Below are 5,303 nucleotides of genomic sequence, written 5' to 3' on the forward strand. Positions count from 1 at the left end.
CAGCTGCACGTCATCCGTTACCTCTATGCTGTCATCAGGCTACAGGGTCAGCTAACAGCGACAGCCTCTGCATGCCATCGCTTCCCTGGCAGCTGCAGCACACAGCCGGGCATGTCCTGGGTTCTCTTGTCGTCAAACAAGTGGGTGTTTTCCAGAAGGTGGGCGACAGAGCAAACCTCCACCCACAGGCCTCCTGGGGGAGGCCAGAAGGAGATGGACAGGGCTGCACCAGGACCATGGCAGACAGGCGCATCAGAGAGGGGAAGAAAAAGCTGAAAGACTCGGCAGGAGGCAGCTCCAGTTCCCTGCTCTGGGGCTGAGAGCTGTGTAAAGCTTTCATGCTGCAGGGACATGCACCCACACTGGGCACCCCAGCTCACACGCAGCCCACAGCTCGTTGCTCCCTATGAGAAGGTGAGCCGGGAGCTGAGGGTGACCCCCGCGCAGGCAGTGCCCTCGCCCACGGGGCGCAGTCCCGCAGGGGCTGAACACGGCACGGACAGCTGCATGCTGGCCTCTAGCCAGGCGAAGTACAGCTGGCTGCTACAAGTTGCTTGTTTTCTGTTCTTTTCTTCCTGGTTTCTCTTTCTCAAATAAACTCAAGAATCTAGCCTGCCAGGCATCACACTTAAGCGCACCCGTCCCTTTAGACAGAAGACAGCTGCGGGCTTTGGGGGCTGCTCCGTCCAGAGGGCACCAGCTGGGAGCACCTGGGCTCCAGGGACCAGCTCCTGCAGAGACCGAGTGCCTAAGAGCAGCTGCTGGAGGCATCCCTATTCTCTACGGACTAGGGCATGCATTCAGTTGTAAAGCTGCCTTGCCTTGCCTTGGGACTGATGGCGAGCCTGTGATCACAGTAACGCTCAGACCAGCAAAAGGAAGGGGCTGACATCAGCAGGGCGGGAAGAAATGCAGGAAGAAATTTAAGAGGATTTGTCCAGCACATGCTGGTGAAAGTAGGGCTCTGTACCAGCCACAGGGCTACTTTAATTGAGCTCCCACAAAACTCAGAGACAAGTAGAGGCCGTGTAAGCTCACGTGTGTCCATGTAGGCATCCCTCCCCTTCCTAGGCAGGACCAAGCAAGCTTTCTCTGAACTGAAGAGAAGCTCTGGCACTAGCCCTGCGGCCCTGTGGCCACAAAGCCGCCCAGCAGGAGAGGGAGACTCAGCGCCCTACTTGAAACATTTTTCTGCAGGAGGCTGAAGACTGTGCAAGCAGGAGGCCATCACCCCAAACACAAACTCACATGCAAGAAAAGCACTTGTGTGCCCTGCACACAGTGATTCTCAGGGGAACAGCACAGCTCCCTCCTTCACAGGCACTCAGCGTGCAAAAGGCTGCGGAGTCAGCACAACTGCCCGAGCAGAAGAGGCCCCTGGGGGCCTGCTTCAGGATTTAGGCTCCCTGCAGCCCTTTCGCTTCAAAGCTACAGTTGCAAAAATCACCCTGCAGGTAACTCCGTGGAGTTCAGACCACCGCACCAAGCTCAGCACAAGTGCAGCAAACAGCCACTTGCCCTCAGACACATGGATGGGGCACTGATGCTGCTGCCAAACCAGCCCCTGCTCAGCCCCAGACACATCTTCCAGGGGAATGAGCAGAGCTTTATCCATGCAGCAGAGCTGGTTTCAACACTACACAGCAGAGACATTCATCTCCCACTTTTTTTGTTCTGTTGTTAACTGCACTGCTGAGCAGGAGAAATACACACTTCCTTGCTTGCTTGTGATCATGGACAGGATCACGACACGCCTGGAGAGATGCCAGGCAGGCATGAAGGCAGCCCTGTAGCAAATGCATTTGGCAAACAACTCACAGTGTCAGTGTCCTCTCTGCTGTCTTCCTCACACGGAGAAGAACTCAGAAGGGACCTGGAGAAACTTCTGGGGGAACATTTAATTGGAAGCATAGTGGTTTATGAAGGGCCCCAAACACCTGTCGCTAATATTCTGGAGGAACATATTACAGTAAGAATTGTGTGTAAAAAAGTATAAGAAGGCAAATTTTCTTTAGAAAAAGACTCTACTTGCACACTGCTTCCACAATGAAGGTAGCCTATAAATCCTGTAGAAAAAGAAAACTAGGAAGGAAAAAACCAGAGCAACTTGCAAGGGAATCTGCCTACAGGAAAGTACTCTTTAAGGAACAGGAAGCCTCAGCAGGAGAGCCAAGTTGCAACTTGCAAAGCCCGTCACGTTCCTTTTTCAAGAAAACGTAGCAAAACCACACCTTCGCATGGTTAAAAAAGCCTGAGAGTTCCGCTTTTAGTCCCTTCTAGTTTGGAAGTCTTGTACTTCAGCTTAAGCCAAAAAAGTGCAGACTAAAGCACAACTCAGACCAAGCTCATTCTTAGTGACTTCATTAAGGTTATCAACATTTAACTAGTACCATTCAGTTAAACTGCATCACAAAATTCTGGGCATCCTGCGGCCATCTGGAGCAGCTTCTTCTTTCTCCTCTCCTCTCCTCTCCTCTCCTCTCCTCTCCTCTCCTCTCCTCTCCTCTCCAAGGAAGTTTCTTTGCCAAATGACAACAAATGCCAATCGGGAGGTAAGATTCAACATCTTCATATGATGAAGCACCATAATTTGGCCTTTTACAGTCACCAAAGACGAGCTTGAAATACACCACAGGGACAAACGGAGAAATAGCAAAGTACTAGTCAGGCTGCCAGCAGCATTGAGAGCAAAAAGAGAATGTTTTTGATCTTTTGAAATTAGACAGCCCTTAAAATCTCTACCCTCAACCTGGGGGCCCTCCCCAGGGGCCTTCCTTGTAGCACTGTAGTGCTCTGCTGACCTTCCAGCTCATAAAGAGTAGGGAAAACAAAAAGTGCTATTTGCTGTCTGCAAGTTAGGCTTTATCAATTGCCTTTTAGAAGAGCCATTAGGTCTTCCCTGGGATTTTTAGCACTGAGTGTGTTAGGGCCTTGGGATTTTCTCATGCTATCAGTTGCTTTGGGGCATCAGAAAGGATGAAGAGGCCAGCGCTCTTTCAGCTTTGCAGACTGCAGGTCTATCAAGTTTCATTTCTGTGCACGTTGCATTTTTCTCAAAAAACTTTCTTAGGACTGCTCAAGACACATCTTCCTCTAAACTTTTCTTGCTTGAGATTTATTTCATTTCAATTTAATTTAATTTAATGTAATTTAATTTAATTTATTCCTTTTATTCACCAGGCCTTGCATTGAGGCCTTAGAGGTTGTCCTGGGCAAGTGAACTGATAAGAGATGGCTACGGCTGCTCGGGAAGCAGAGTGTGTGGGCTTCCCTTGAAGATGCCCAGGCCCACCATGACAGCATGTGTCTCCTGACTAGGTAAGAACACCAAGCATGCACCTTGCCTTGTTTCAGGTGTCTGTGAGCAAGGATGTGGCTGGCGGGTCCCTTGCTTTGTGCCTTGGGAGCTGTCCTGAGTTGCAGAAGAGCATCTGCATGAGAGCAGGTGAATTTTGGAGGCCCCTGGGCTATTGCCTCCCTGTGTGCCAAGGAGAGCAGCCCTCAGCGCCGCAGCTCCCTCCCCACGGGGGCATCCTCTAGCCCCCAGGATCCCTCCATGGGGCAGAGCCCGGCAGGGCTCCTTCAGGTGGGGACTGAGCCAGGTATGCTGTCACCATGGCCTCCCCATATCAGCAGTGACCTCAGCGCCGCTGTGCCAGAGCTGTTAACATGGACAGCGGTGGGACAGGGCCCGCGATCGAGCTCCCTGCTCCTGCCCGTAATGGGGGCTCCAGCCATGAGCCAGGCAGAGCGGCTGAGCGAGAGGGGGAAGGTGGCGCTGTGGAACAAGAGGAAGGTAGGCAGAACCATCTGGGATGGCTGCAGCTGCCCCACAGCCCATGGAGGTGGACTCCCCAGAGGGAGTGTGGGGTTCCTCCCCACCTTCCTGAGGCACCGTCTGAGGAGCCTTGACAAAGCGCAAACAACAGGAACTTTACTTCATGTCTTTCCTGAAAGCTTCAATCTCCTGAACCGCCGCGTAGCTCTGCACTGTGCAGGAATACGATGACACAACACTGCTGCAGATCCAGTTTCAGCTGACGCAATCCCCAGTGCCACCACCGGCTGCTCTTGAAAATTCATTCTGAGATTAACAGCACAGTGACAAATGACTTTTCCCCCTTCTCTGCCACAGCGCCTCCTCACAGGTGCTAGATTTTGCCTCTTTGGACAGGATTTCCGCAGCATTCTTGCTTTGGACACTCAGCATTTCCTTTTTCATTCAAGACCTGTGGCCACAGTTTTGGAGCTGATGAGTTGGCAGTGCATGAGAGGAAACTAGCATGAATTACAGGCTCTCAGGTCTGCGGGCAGCAAGGAGGAAAGAAATAGCGACACAGGATCTCTTAGGCCTCCTCGCTCTGGGAACAGCTGGGAAACAAGCCTGCCATTCAGCCATCACTGAATGTCCCAGCACAGGGGAAACACAGATTTTTTTTCTCCTTTTAGCCTTCATGCACATTTTTAATGCCATCTCCTGTTTTGCAAGCTCTTAAGAAATCAAGGTCATCTCCTCAGTGCTCAAATCTGACACAGCTCCATGAACTGCAAGGAGGCAACTCCCCTGATTTACGCTGGCCTGTCTCCACCTTGTCTGCCACCTTGTCTCCACTCCCATTCTAGTCCAAGGCGATGGAGGGTGGGAGTCAGTTGCTCCTGCGGGAACACCAGGTGACATCTGCGGTGCCAGAGGTGATGCAAGGCATGCACAAATGACTGCAAGCCCTCCCTGTGCAATGCTGAGAGACACACACCCTTGTGTGGCATCAGCTGGGGGCTCTGGGGGGGATTCCCTGGCCGTATGAAATGCACCAGCTGCCCACGCCTGGGAGAAAGAAACTTCTCCTCAGGCACTGAGTTCAGTGCAGCCTGCAGAGCTACTCAGCTGAACCCAAGAGACACGTATGATAAGGAGAGCTATGTGTCTCTCTAGGCTCCATCCACTGGATTTACGAGATCTCCCTTCCTTAGGAAGCTTAGACACATGTGGTAAGGTGATTCAGGGCAGAAACTCAATTTAATGGCCTAAGCAGACTGCTCCAGGGCCCCCTGAGATGCCTGGGTGTCCAGCAGAAGCACATAGGGCTGGCAGGGACAGCAGGGGAGCTGCAGGTGGAGGCTGGACAGACACCCCAGGGCATCTCCCATGGATTTGGTGCCTGGTGCCACCACCTGAGTGCCACCACTGCACTGGGGAAAGACCCATGCTGGCTACATTCAGGGGGGGCTGCAGGAGTGGGATGCGCAAGGCAGCTGCGTTTCCACGCAGGGGCCTACGCTCTCCAAGCCTGGCAATTCTCCTT

Source organism: Apteryx mantelli, unplaced genomic scaffold (genome assembly GCF_036417845.1).
Source record: "Apteryx mantelli isolate bAptMan1 unplaced genomic scaffold, bAptMan1.hap1 HAP1_SCAFFOLD_33, whole genome shotgun sequence".
In the NCBI taxonomy this organism is placed as follows: domain Eukaryota; kingdom Metazoa; phylum Chordata; class Aves; order Apterygiformes; family Apterygidae; genus Apteryx; species Apteryx mantelli.